Genomic DNA, 15,507 nt, shown 5'->3' with positions numbered 1-15,507 from the left:
AGATTTCACTGCGTCACTTCTATGACCCTTTCTTGTGTCGGAACACCCCTCCTGCATACATTATGCCTGGCCCAGGTATAATGTGGCACAGGGATTTACTAAGTGACGCATCTACCTAGATGCGTCACTTTGTAAATATGGTGCAACATGGTGCATTTTTTACGCCGCTGGTGGCGCAAAAGTGACGCAAGGAGCCATAAATAAGCCCCTCAGTTTACCAATCCAGCATTCGTTCTGGCGTTTTATGTCAGGAGAGTGCTGGCAATGCCAGCGGTTTATGGCTCCCAGTGGTGGGCTGGCTTGTATTTTCAGCATTTCTTCTGTAGTTTCTGTCTCGAGGTGGGATTCACCTTATAAATAATGACTGGGACGAGGACAAATAGGATTCAGAGGATTGAAGGTTATTGGTAAGTAATCAGGGTATTACCACACTTTTCTACAGTTTTTCTGCTTTTCCATATGTCACGCTATTGTTGTCTTTTATTTCCCTGCCCTTTCTCTAGTTTCTCTGCTCTCCTCTTTCCAGCTTTTATTTCTCTGATCTTTTTTTCTCCACAATTCTGCTGTTTTCTGCACTCTTACCCCTTAATTCTCTGTTTTTTATTTTTAGTAATTACTTTTTTCTGTTATTTAATTTCACTCTTTTCTAATTTGTGTTATTGGGCTGTCTTGTCTCTTCTTCCCGTGATGTCTTTGTTCCTTTTCTGGTCGCATCAGGCAGTAATGGACTGAGTGTAATTGAGCGAGCGGCGCGCCTGCTTCCCAGGCACGAACACCTTCCCTTCCCTCTATTCTTCTTGGCAGGTTTGTTCCCGCTGTCGGCTGCAAAAAGCCTCAGGCTGCACCTGACCCCGGCTCTCAATGCAAAGATGGATTTTTTTTCCTGTGGTAAAACCGCTTACAGAATCCAATCTGAGCACAGCGATTAGCAAAAGCTTCAAACCAAAGACTTGAGCTCTGACAGGTGCCATTCAAATAGTTCCCCAAGTTTCCTAGAGAAAGAGCTTCTGATTATGATCCTTCCGTTTCTGGATGATTCACGGCACTGGAAACATAGCATAACATAACATAACATAACATAACATAACATAACATAACATAACATAACATAACATAACATAACATAACATAACATTACATTACATTACATAACATATGTATTTGTAAAGCGCACGTTCATCCAAGGGTATCTTGGCGCTGAATAACAGACATTTATTGTTACCCAAATCAATGGTACTCAATACCTACACTAGGACTATGTTCGATCAAGGAAGAGGTTGTTTTTCGGTAACACCTAGACAAGGCTACAACTATGGTACCTCCCCTCGCAGTCTACACCTCTTTCATTCCACCCCTTCTCATTATGGTAAAGGGAGGGGTCCCCTGCACACTGAACATCTCTCAGAGGACCCATACCTCTGACTTGGTGCTCTCCATGCCACTTGAGTCAAGCTATCCTGGTTGATGAGGGGTGAAACCCCGAAACCGGTCCTAGGATGCTTGTTTCCAGTTCAGGGAGGACCTGGCTTGGCAGTTCGGTCTGGACTGTTCCCATTGGGCGCAAGGTCAAGCCTGATTTGCATATGGCTGGGATCAAACTGGAATGGCATGGTGAGCAAAAAAACAATGGATTTAGGCCCAGATCTCTGTACTGGGGTGAATGTATGATACTGTTCTGCATTCTGTCCATCACTTGTTCTTTTTGCAGAGGTATAAAGTGAGGCGTAGTGTCATTCACCACAAGGGCTTCGATGCACCAATGAGGTTGGTACAGCAGTACGGTTCGTGTGACCTACAGAGCTAGATGTATCTGGGATTGTGGCAAATTAGAAGAAAATGTGACTTCTAGTGATGGATGGGCAAGGAAGTTGGCACAAAGGTAAAAACGGCATGACCTCAGTGATAGATGGGCAAGGGGGGAGTGGACAGTACAGGGACACAGAGCCTCTCCTCTCAAGAAATGAGTGGGCTCTGAAGATTTCCACGGAGGTAAAGAATGTGTGAGCTTTAGGGGTGGATGCACTAGCTAAAACCGGACAGGAGAGGGTAGATGCAGTAGCATGACTGGGACAGAAGTGCAGAATATGTGACATGCAGGGCTAAATGCACTGGTGCTGATCAGTTGCCACACAGCCACTGCCATGGAGGATAATTAACATGCAAGCATTACACCAGGAGTCACTGCAACACAGGTTAGTTTTCACTACAAATATGTCGAGAGTTACTACTTTACAAGGGACACTGCAGTACAAGTGAGTATATTTATTAGCTTAAAAAAATATTTCCCAACCCTAATTTTCATATATGTATATATATATATATATATTTTTTTTTTAAAACACACTATTACCCTGTGGGTATTTTGGTGCTAAACCTGTCACAGAGTGCTCAGAAGTTCATAAGCAAAGAAAATAGTTTTCAGACCTTTCATAAAGGACAAGTGATCTCCAATAAAGTGCAATGAAATAGGAAGAGAATTTCCTACCCTTCTGGCTGCATATGCTATCGGAATTTGTATAACGTGGGAACCACCTAGGGTGGTATCCTGGCGCTGAAAGTAGGTGCTGTCTAGGCTGTATCTCGGCCTAGCCTAGGTGGAGGTAAAGAGGCAGGTCTTTACTTTCTGTCAGAACTCAAGAACTGAGGAGGTGGCTCTGATGTGAAGAGGCTGCTTTTGAGGGTGAGTTAGGAGAAGGAACGATCTCTGGTTTTTCCTGCGTACGTGCGACTAGGAGTCTGGCTGAGCGTAGGTATTTGTTGGTTGTGTGGAAGTTGATGTGGTTGTTGAGGTAGGCAGGGCCAAGATTGTGCAGGGATTTTTAGGTGTGTGAAGAGTTTAAAGAGGGCGTGTTTGTGGATGAGGAGCAAGTAGAGATCTCTGAGGTGCAGGATGATGTGAGTGTGAGGAAGAAGCCTGAGTGTGAGTCTGACGGCTACATTCTGAATGGTCTGGAGCCTCCTGTTTAGTTGGGTGTTGATTCCAATATAAAGTGCATTGCCGTAGTCCACCTTGCTGGTAATAAGCGTGGTGATCCTACATTAGACCTTTCATGAGCATCTTGAGGTGTGGAAATTGAAGGCGGAGACTGAGTTCACTCGGCTGGTCATGGTAAGCTGGTTGTCAATCATTATGCCAAGGTTCTTCGCTTGAACCATCGGGCTGGTTTTGGGTCTGAGTTCTGCTAGCCACTAGGTGGACTTCCATAGTGATGTGTCTCTTCCGAAGAGTACAACTTCCGCTTTGTCCGTGTTGAGTTTTAGGAACTTGTTTTTTATCCAGCCTCCAACTTTGGACATGCAGGGGGTGAAGATGGTCTCAGTTGTTGGTGTTTTTTCATAGCGGAAGAGGATAAGCTGAGTGTTGACTGCGTAGGAAAAGTAATTGATTGCATGGGTGAGGATGATGCTGGTGAGTTGGGTTACATAGGCATTGTAGAGTATGAGGCTGAGCGATGATCTTGGGGGAACTCTGCAGATGAGGAGGGCAGTGACTGAGGTAAAGGGAGTCAGGTCGACTAACTGGCTGCGATTAGTTTAGAAGGAGCAGATTCAGCAGAACGTGAGGCCTTGTAATCTGGTTTCATTAAGGCATTGATTGAGAATGGACTGAGAGGATATGGTGTCAAACGTGTTGGATAGGTCAAGTAGCATAAGGGCAGCGGTGTCTTCTCTGTCCATGGTTGGTCGCATGCCGCTTGTGGTGGCAATGAGTGCGGTCTCGGTGCTGTTGATTGGCCTGAATCGGATTGGGTGGTGTTGAGGAGGCGGCTATCGTTGAGGTGGGTGGCTAGTGGTTTATTAATCAATCAATCAATCAGGATTTATAAAGTGCGGCTAATTACCCAAAAGGGTAAACAGGTGCTTGCAGGCCCCGGAGCCTTATTCGAACAGCCAAGTCTTGAGGGCCATACGGAATTCCAGAAGTGAGGTGATGGTCCAAAGATGTGTGGGGCGGCTGTTCTAGGTCTTTGCTGCGATGTGGGAGAAGGAGCGTTCTCCACTTCCGCTTTGGTAGATGTGGGGACTATGAGTAAGTAAAAAGGAGGCAGAGCGTAGTCTCCTCAATGGTTGGTGGTAAATGTAGGTGGGTCCTTGGTTGTGTAGAGCCTTGTGTACGTGGGTCAGCAGCTTGAATTGGCATCTCTTTTGTACGGTAGCCAGTGGAGTTTCCTGAGAAATAGATTCGTCGGGGAAGGCAGAGGATGAGTCTGACTGCTGTGTTCTGTATGGTCTGAAGTCTCTTTAGAAGGTGTGCAGCATAATGATTTTCTCCATGACTTTGGCAGGCAGGGTAGCAGGGATAATGGTAAGTAGTTGGCTGCCTCCTTCAGATCTGCTGAAGGTTTCTTAGGAGAAGAAGTACTGTATTATGCTTCTTTGCTTCCGGGAAGATGGCTGTGTTGATCGAGTCATTCAGTATCAAGGTTAGGGCAGCACTGATGGGGTCAAGTCCTTTGGTGAAGATGTGAGGTTAGGGGTTCCAGTGCACTCCAGAGTGTATGGACTGCATGGTTGATAAGGTTTCTTTTAAGGTGATGGTGGGTCAGGTAGTTAATCTGGTTTTCTGTGGAATGGGTAGGAGGGCTGCGAAGGTGGATTGGTCCAGTTTCAGTCTGAAGTTGTTGTATATGTTGCTGCTCAAAAAGAGGGAGAGCTAGGTAAAGAGGTGCTGTCTGGTGGTAACACAAGTAGAACTATCTGCAGAAGAGGAGAAGCCCATCACAATGGTGACACATTTGTTGGTTCTGGTGCTATTTTTGATGCAGTCGCTGAGAGCTGCTCTTTTGGAGGCTCCGATTTCCTGATGGTATTGTCTGAGGGCTGACCTTTACGTGCTCTTGTCTGTGTCATCATGGCTCAGCTTCCATCTTCTTTTGAGTTGCTTGCAGTGGCGTTTGGTGACTTTATGTTTTTCTATTTGTCAGCTTGTTTGCCGCCTGGTCGTATTGATGATTTTGAGTGTCACGAAGGAGTTTGCGCAGGAAGTGATGAAGGTATTGAAGTGGCAGATGGTTTGAGTAAGGTTGCTGTGGTGAGCTTGGAGCTCTGAGGTTTCTTCTGGGATCTTGTTCTACTCTCCTTGAGTCGTTTTCACGAGGCAGTTTTGCAGTGGGGCAGAATGGGAACTGAAATGGATGAGGGTGTGGTCATTTCAGGTGAGTGTTGTGGGCTTCTCCATTATGATTTCATTGAAGCTAGTAAGTGTCCGTCGGTGTGGGTAAGACCAAGGGTCATCATGTCTTCCAGGAGATTTGTATTGTTGGGTTTGGAGTGGTCCTCCAGGTGGTAGCTGAGGTCACCTTGGAGGATGAAAGAAAAGGAGTTGAGTACCATTGGGGATGACTGAGACTGTGATAGTGCTCTGAAAATTAGCTCAGCGTCTTGGAGGTCGGAAGATGAGGGTGCTGCTAAGGGTGTAGTTGCTGGTGATGTGTGGTTTGAAGTGTAAGTGTTCCATGCTGTTGGTGGTGTTCAGCCTGGGGTTTTTAGTCATCCTGTTTTGTCTTATGATCTTTTATCATGGTAGAATTGACGTGACAATGTCAGGGGGCCAATGTAGGGTTCCAACAGGTTTCCTTCAGGAAGAGCGGGTCTGGTGAGAGATTTCAGTGGCATGTCTGAAGAGGGAGCGAGTGTTGAGAAGGAGGCGTAAAGTGGTGGGGTCTGGAGTGAATGGAAGGGTAAGGTGTGCTGGATTGTGTGTGTTGCATGTGTCAGGTGGCGAGAGGGTGGGGGGCGTGTGGAGAGTGCAGGGGAACAGGAGGGGAGGAGAAGTGTCAGGTGACACAGGTCAACACCCCCTCGACGTTGGTCAGTGAGGCCCACCAGAAGCCCTGACTGCGTGCCTGAGTTTAAGGGCAAGGAGGGTTTTGGAGAAATAACCGCAGGGGAGTCAGTGGGTGGGGGGAGGATGAGGGGTCCTGGGATGAGTAAGGTGTGGACAGGCACTGATGAGCTTGCCTTTGGCGCACCAGCGATATTTCTGCTGCACGAATCCCTGCAGTTGCTGCCATTAAGTAGGAAGGGGAGTAGCTTCAGGACTGATTGGCAGGGCTTGAAAAACGGAAGGAGGCAGGATGGAGTGCGGCACTGAAGAAAGAGGCAGGAAATGCTGCTGCTTGGCAAAAGGATGCAAAGGGGGAGCAAGAGTGGGGAAGGAAGGTAAGGCAAGCAGAGGCTAAAATGGAGACAGCAAAGGGAGGAAATAAGAAAACGTACGCCCACCGACCCTGTGTTTGTGAATCTTAGGTATGGCTCATCAGCCATTTGATGCTGATTATAAAGTGCAAGGGGGTTTATAAGGGGTTATTTTCTGTAGAAATGAGTTGTTGCTGTACATGGCTCTGTGACAGATACATAAGCTTTTGAATTTGAAAAGTTTGGCAGTGGTAAGCCATACCTAACATTTGTAATTGCTGCATTTGTTTGCAGATAGGTGCCCTTTATGGAAATCATATAAGTACTTTAGATGCTAGATTTTGTATAAATTGAAGCTTTTGTATTTGGCACTTGGGCAAGGCCAAATAAAATACATTACAGTAATCAAAACGCAGTGTCCAGCTGTGCACATACAGAAATCACTCTATTGAGTCAAATCTATCATCCAGCAGGAATCAAGCAGGGTCCACATTTATGATGCCTCTTGTCGTCGGAACGTCACTTTTTGTGAAGTTCAGTGGTGTAGTAACCTGCTCCATATTTACTTGGCAGCACTAAGCCACTTTTTTGGGCTGAATGCTTCCTCGTAAATATTGTCCCCTTTAACACAGTTTTCTGCGTTAAAGGGGAGTGCAATGGATGTTGCTGGGGCACTCTGACACTACCCCAGATTTACGAGAAATCGTAAATCTGAGGCAGTGCCAAAAACTAAATATCTTTATTTCTCCTCGTTTTTCCTTTTTTATGTGTGCTGCTGCAGCACATATAGAAAAAGGAAAAAACCTCTTGTGATTGTTTTTGTGCAGGAAGATTTCTCTTCCTGCACAAAAGCAAACATCCCCTCAATGCATGCACCCTTGCACCATATATCTCATAGATATGATGCATTCCTGCCCTTTTCTTTTGCCATGGGGCAGCACAGCAGCAAGGCCTGCCGCACTGCCCTATGGCAAAACCACATAAATGAGGCCCCAGGTCTTTAGTAGTGGAAGAGTTGGAAGCATCTATTTTCATACTGCTATCAACTATTATCATGAGTTTCTCTGCTTTATTTTGCACAAAGTCATTGCCAAAGTTAATTGAAGGCACTGCAGGACAATAGACTAAGATCATTGTGGCTGCTGAAGTCGGAGTAGGAGTAAAGTTAAATAAGAAAACATAATCACCGCTCCTCGCTTGCTCTAATAACCCTGAATCCCTCAGATAGGACCATAGCGATGTCAGGAGCACTGTGTAGTCATATTTCCCTTTTTGAAAAACATATCAAGGTGCAAGTATAAAATAAGACCAATTTCAGTGTGATGCTTTGATAGGGATCTTACATTAAGTAATGCTGCTTGAAAAGACAGCATGCAATAACAAGACAATACTGGGAGAGAAGTAGGGGACTATGATAATTTGTTGACCTTGACTTCAGTGGGGAAAGATTCAAAACACTGAGGTAGCTCAACTACTGTTGTTGTTAAAACAGATAGATTTATGATTAGCTAAAACATGCTCAGTCTATCTTGCACCAATGTAATATATTCCCACACAGATATATTACATTGGTGCAAGATAGATATTAAACTTAGAAAACAACGCAAACTTCACCACGATTGTGCTGACTACGAGAGTGGCCGAATCCTGACATACAGCAAAAAGTACGATCATCTCTATAATCTTCAGCCAAAAGAACCAAGTATTACCCCCCCAGAAGGATGGAAAGATATACCTACCCATACCACCATGACTAGTGATTCTGATGCTTCAATATATACCTCAAGCACAACTACAGAAGTGGAAATCATCACTCGTCCTGCCACTTTTTTAGATGAGTATCGGACATTGAGGAAGAAAAGAGAAACAACGAAAACTATCACCCCCAATCAACACCAAGAGGGAGAGGATACCGGGGAAGAGAAAGAGGAAGAGGAAGAGGCAGGGGCGGAGTAAACAACAAAGGAATAGACGAAAACACAGGTTACAGAAACAAAACAAAGCCAATGGAAACCAGACGTGGGGGCTCACAAAAGAAGAAGTAAATATGTTGGACAATGCTATGGTAAACAAAACCATTATAAATCTCACAAGTCGTACCCTATCCTGTTTAGAAAAGAAAACGCTATGTTTAGGTCTAACCTTTTGCCCTACTGCAATCTTTGATTATTCCAATACGAGAATAGACATTTTTAAATTTGTCAGAAAGTTAAAATTAACAAAATGGCATACCCTTAAAGGAAATATGCCATATAACCCCAGACTAATGGAAAATATTGAACAAACTGCCCTTACTGTAGGAGACACCAATATGCTCCTAACCATGCAGGAACTCGAAAAGAACATTGAATTGGAACCAACGAATAATTTGAATGATACAAATGAAATCCAGGATATTGTAATTGACAGAGCTGCAGCTACACCTTTTAAACCACGCTCTATCTTTTATCCTAATCTCCCACATGATAACGTGGACACATTCCACGAGGTTGTTACAAAAGCTCTTATCGAATGTAAACATGCAAGATCTAATCAAAATGTTTTGACTGGAAACCTTACAATCAAACAAAGATCGATCATTTTATCATTGGCCAACGATAAAGATATTGTTATCCGCCCTGCGGATAAAGGAGGGAACATTGTTTTACTCAGTAAGACTATGTACATTGCAGAAGCACATAGACAGTTGGAAGTCAATAGATTCTACAAAAAATTGATACTAAGACATATAATGACAGCATACTGTTAATCTGGGACAAACTTACTGAATGGCAAAGAGAAGGGATAATTACGTGGGAAGAATATTTATTTATGAAGAAAGATTACCCTAAACTTCCTATTATTTATTTTCTTCCTAAAGTACACAAGAATCCAGTGGTCCCCCCGGGTAGACCTATTGTTTCATCTGTGGGGAGTGTTTTTGAAAACATTTCCAAATATGTGGACTATTTTTTACAAAACTATGTTATCAAACTCTCCTCGTATGTCAAGGATACCAAAGATTTTTTATGTAAAATCGAGGGCATACAATGGCAAACTAATTATACATTCATTACTATGGATGTTTCTAGTCTGTATACCATCATTGACCACGATCAAGGGATTCGGGCATGTACCTACTTTCTAAATGAAATTAATATCATGTATTTAGAACACACAAAGATGCTCACTGATATGATGTCACTATGTTTACGGAACAACATTTTTATGTTTAATGGTGAACTTTTTAAGCAAATACTGGGGACTGCTATGGGCACGTGTTTTGCCCCCAGTTTTGTGAACCTCTTTCTGGGCCTATGGGAGGAAGAGGTGAGGAATGATACAAACCTTTGTCAGTACTTCAAAAAAGTCAATACATGGCTGTGTTACATAGATGATCTATTTCTGATATGGGAGGGGAGCAAAGAAGAAGCTGCAGAGTTCATTCAAAAACTTAATAGTAACACCTATAACATAGTACTGACACACAATATCAACAAGGAAGAAATAGAATTTCTAGATGTCAAAGTTACAGCTGTCGATAACACACTTGAGACCAGATTGTTCGGAAAGGAAACAGCAGGCAACAGTATTCTTCACGCTCTCAGTCACCGCCCTGACACACTCAAATGGAGTATACCATATGCGGAGTTACTGAGAGCGAGAAGAAACTGTAGCACAGATGCAAACCATAAGGCAGAAGAAGAGATTATGATTAACCGCTTTAGAGAACGTGGGTACCCTAAATGGGTACTCGACAGAGCAGTTTCTAAACTTAAAGACACCGACAGAAAAAGTACCTTGACAGAAAAGAAAAAAGTATAGAACCACATGAGACACGAGTTATTCTCACATATAACAACAGTTCTAATAAGGTACAAAAAATTCTTAATGATAATTGGAATATCCTAAAAAGTGATCACATAGTAGGCCCCACTATTAGTAACAGATCTAAAATCACTTATCGGAAAGGACGCAGCCTTAGAAACATCTTAATGCACAGCGACATTACCGCTCAACAGAATACATCTATGCATAATCTGAAAGGTTTCTACCCTTGTGGTCACTGCAAGGCCTGCAAAGCAAGCCATATGGTCAAAGAGTTCAATGTACCACACACTAAAAAGAAAAATACCATCTCACAATTCCTCACATGTAGCACCACCTATGCAATATATATCTTAGTATGCCCATGCCAAAAATGGTATGAATGCAGCACAATACATATGGCTAAGAAGAGGGTCCTAGAACATCTAAGGGCCGTAAATAACAAGGACTCCCATTACCCCGTTGCAAGACACTTTGCAGAGTACCATCTCTCGAACAGTTCACTTCTCAATTATTTTGTCATTGAACAAGTATTGGAGAGTCCAAGAGGGGGAAATAGGGAGCTTGCACTCAGAAAGAGAGAATCTAAGTGGATCTTAAATCTTGAGACAAAGTACTCGAAGGGACATAATGAGGATGAAGAGTTAGCTACACATCTCATCGAAGAATGATGGTTTAGTACTATTGTACTTTTCTAAGTCTTTAGAATGTTCAAGATATCTGAGAAATGTAATGACTTTACGGTACATGTTTATTATGAACTTTCAAAATATTATACATGTATAAGTCAACTGTAATTTTATCTTTTAATCCAAATATTTTCTTTTCTCTTCTTTCACAGGAGGAAAGGAAGGGGCCCACCGACTATTTGCGGGCACTTCGCGGGCCACCTACCCTTTTCTTCATCTTTTTTCGAAGAGAGCATCACCGATTTATAGATAAGATTTTATTCACTTTTTTCTAAACACCTCACTATTAGACACTCTTCTGTTGTTTGTTTTATTACAGTACTCAGTAGGATTTAGGTTCTCTGCGCGAGAATACTCAATCTATATTTCATATAAAACCTTGTACAGCGTGCATTACATCTATAGCAATAAGCCACTTGGCGTGTGCAATAGTCTACAGCACTGTTGCCTATCTGTTACCTTTTTGACAGTGCAACTGCCTTTTACTCTAGAGCAGCATTAGCGCTTTGGGGCAAATAGGGCTAAATGCGACCCTTCTTGCATATATCTCATTGCAGAGTGAAGCATAGTATCGATTATGTAAAAGGCGCATTGCTATTTTAATAGTTGTATGACCACTTGGTTAGTATAATTTAGCCTTTTACATATCACAAAATAATGGAAATTGGTTTTACATGAACCGTGCAAATTTAGAACTATAATTTTGTTTCTAAAATTCTGTTGCATTGTGCTATCTATATTGTATTATGCAAGACATATGTTTTAATGCTTACAAAATGTGTATACATAATGCCATATACTGTTTTGATACTACAAGATGGCTGACACTTTTTCACTATGTATGTACACGGCAAAAAACGCTGTCCTCTTTTTATGACTAGTACTGTGACTATGCAATGTGTGTTTTGGCCCTCGGTTCTTGGTGTGATCAAGGAAGTTTTCCTTCCGAAACGCGTAACCTGAACCTTTAATAAATATCCATATTGGACTTCTGAGAGGGCGTATTTACTTCTATTTGGACTGTGATTATATGCCAGTTCTGCTCTACTGGCTTTACGCGCCACTGAACTACGGGCGGAGCTCCCGGGAAGGGCGTTTGTACTGCGAATATATATATATATATATATATATATATATATATATATATATATATATATATATATATATATATATATATATAACTACTCTGTAAATAAATATATCTAAATATAGTACAGAGTGGTGGTAGCCACTCTGTAGTTATAGTTAGGATTCCCAAGTATAGAAATTCCTCGGATTTTTGGTCGCTAATAACATTGCACCCGTTTGTCGAATAGCCACGAAACGTTGCAAACCTAGTCCCCTTTCTACATAGGCAGAGTATGCAGAGTTTCGCAATGCCATACTCAGTGCAGTAAACTCGGTAGCCACACTACATCAACTATAAGTTGCCACGCTACTATTCACTCTGTTCTCATAATAATACCCGGCAATTACAAAAACAAAAGCAGTTGTACATTTGGGCTACTCACATAATTAACCAATGAAATTTAATGAAAAAATCCATAGGTTAAAGCACAATTGTAGTTAGTGGAGGATTACTTATTTCTAACATAAACAAACCCATTAAACTACACAAACATTACAAATGGTGCAGGTATAGTTAATGCACACATTTTAAACTTGTGCAAGTACCTATCAACATTATAAGTAATGCACCGTCATATACGCTGTTTTGAACTCAATAAACACTCACCTATAGGTACAACACGCTGCATCACCATGCACTGCTTACAGCCTTTTATACTGCATTACTCACAACACATGATATCATCACTTTCATAACAACAATTATAACATTTAAAATCACATCCTTGGACTTCAAGTGCATTCCATAAAGGAGGTCAGAAGTGGCAGTATATGTTGGGTCCTGTGCCATGCATCTCTGCATAGGTATGTGCCCTAAGGCACAATCCAAAGCATAGAGGAGGTCCAATATGTGGGTGGTAGGGAGGTGGAATGGGATGATGGCTTTCTGGAGTAAAAGTGGAGAAGATAGCAGACATATGCAGGAAAGTGTGGGGCTCTCTAAGGTGGTTGGGTATCATATTTAAGGCAATCTTTAAAGGAAAAAAATCAACTAATCTGATAATGCAGCATTTGGATGGTTGCGAAGTCCCCCAGCTTCCCTCCTTCACAGGAAGATCGATTCCACATGAGCCCAATGAGTAACAGTAGCATGCCAATGAGAGACTCAGTCAGAGATCAGGCCTTCCATCTCATTGCGATCTGGTGTCCACCAGGAAAATGGACAAATCCAGGAATCTACTGACGACTTTGATAGACTTGAGTCATCTGTAGAGCCCTAAAATGCAGAGGCTAAACAGGTCTTCACATCCAGTGGTGGTGGACAGTATGGTACATATCTAACCTCAGAAGGTACTGACTAATAAGCAATTCCAAAACATGTGTTTGATGCCTGCATCTGAGGCAAAGCAGCATACATGCCAACATTTTAGAAGAGGAGGGAGGGAAATTTAAATAAAATAATCGGGAGAAGGTATTTCCCCCATTGGCCTCTTGTGAAGAAGAGGCAATTTCAGGAGGGAAACTGCTGAAATGTAGCTTTTTTAGCTTAAAAAATCACGAGTCTTCTGCCTGAATGGGGTCAATTGGCATATATGCGAGGGCAGGCAGAAAATTAGGTATTGCACACATTTTACCCAGTCATGCAGATAAGCACTATGGAGGATATTGTGCTGGATGTTCTGAAACCTAGTGTTATGAGAAATCTTCTGTGGGTGGAAAAGCAGTAGCTCCCATTCCTCCTTGGTAAATGGGTGCCCCACACCAGTTTCCCGGTTCTCACGGAGTTCTTCTAAGGCCTGATCTGGCTGATCTGGGATTACTCTCCCAAGCCATGAGTTTAACCTCCGACCCGATCTGATGGAGTAGAAGGTTTGAGGCAGGGAGTGTTTAGCTGAGTGTCAGTTATGCCCTAGGTGGTCCTAAGCGCAGTAGTAAACTGTCTGTGACTCAAGAATTGGCCAGCCGGGGGACCAAATTGTTCAATCAGTAAATGAAATAGGATCAAGACACCATCTTGAAACAAATCTCCCATAAAGCTGATCCCAGTATTCTTCAATGTTTCAGTTGCAGTGCATGTGATGGCCTTCAGAAAACAACATATACTTTTCAGGGGGATCCATGGCGCATATGATGTGGCATCGATGAGACCTTCGGTGTACTACAATAAGTGTCATAGGCCATGCATATACGTTTACTGAAAAAGTAGATTTAGGTACAAGAAAGAGTTTTCAAATTGTGTCCCGAATACCGTGGTTACTGAGATCATCCACTTCAGTCATATATCGACTGGCTAGCCAGTAAACAGGCCTTTTTAGTTGTGCCCAAAAATAATAATACATTCTAATTAACTAAGAACGGTTATGGTATATGTCACCGTACTTCACGTCATTCCTCAATACAGATGCTCCATCGCCTTGAGTTGACGGTTCCGAAAACCCAAATATCACAAGAGCATTAAATGATATGGGACCCTGTAAATAGTAACACAGCACCCAAATTGTTCAAGACGAAGTCTAGTTCAAGACAGAGCCAAGTATCACATACCTGAAGTCCAAGGCAGTTAATCAGTACTTTAATTGAACAGATACTCATACGTAGTCAGAGTGATATTATTTTATTCCTATCTTGTAATATAGATGTGAAACACAAACACAGCTAACGCATTTTGTCCCAAAGACAGTGGGACTTCTTCAGGGCTAATGAAAAACACATAAAGACAGTAACCAAATGCAAAAACTTCATATACTTCAATCATATTGAAAAACACATTATAAAAAGTCCTAAACATATATTACTAAAGGCATTGTACCTATACTGTAACCCTGGTCTCCAAAGAGTAGCTCCTGAGCTACTGTAGCCCCCCCAGCTACCTCTGAGCAACTCACCTGTGTGCAGCCCAGAATATTACATTTGAAGCTTTTGCTTGGTTGAATTAGTATACATGTAAAAAAAATGAGATTATCCAACACTAATAGTATTAGTAGCTCTCAGTGCATTTTATTGTAATTAAGTAGCTCTCAGTACAGAAAAGGTTGGAGTCCCCTGCATACACCAATTAATAATTCACAGCCTGTTTATCGTAGGACACATATCACAATTGGGTTAGGTCCTAAATGGAAATAAGGCACACGTTATATGCACATCTGTAATAGCCTGATCATCAGGTACAAAATGTACAATTAATTGACTTTGGCACCCTTTACTATAACATCTAAGCAATATACATTTATCACATCCATTCCATTAATTCATCAACTATAAAATCAACGGGCCTGATTCCCAAAGGTAAGCTTAGACTAAAAGTCTGAGTTTAGACCTGAAGTTTGAGTTTAGACCGAAAGTGTTACTTTACTACTAGTAAAGTTAGACTTTTGGTCTAAGTTTAGACCAAAAGTCTAACTTAGACCAAAAGTCTAACTTTATTACTACTGAAGTTAGACTTTTGGTCTAAGTTTAGACCAAAAGTCTAACTTTACCACTACTAAAGTTAGACTATTGGTCTAAGTTAGACCTTTGGCCCAAACTTAGACCAAAAGTCTAACTTAACTAGTAGTAAAGTTAGACTTCAGGTCTAAACTAAGACTTTTGGTCTAAGTTTACCTTTGTGAATCATGCCCAACATATATAGGTGTAATAATTGTTCTTTATCCTTAGCATGAAATGGGATATGAGAAAATGGCCAATCAATTTTGAGCAATTTCTTATACTGGCATGTACAGAAAAAACAATTCTAATAGTATACCAAAAAACATTTATCTTTTTGGGATTCAAACACTATATTTAGTTTGGTGAGAAATAATCATAA

Source organism: Triturus cristatus, chromosome 3_1, assembly GCF_964204655.1.
Source record: "Triturus cristatus chromosome 3_1, aTriCri1.1, whole genome shotgun sequence".
Classification (NCBI taxonomy): domain Eukaryota; kingdom Metazoa; phylum Chordata; class Amphibia; order Caudata; family Salamandridae; genus Triturus; species Triturus cristatus.
Note: the sequence above shows the minus strand (reverse complement) of the source record.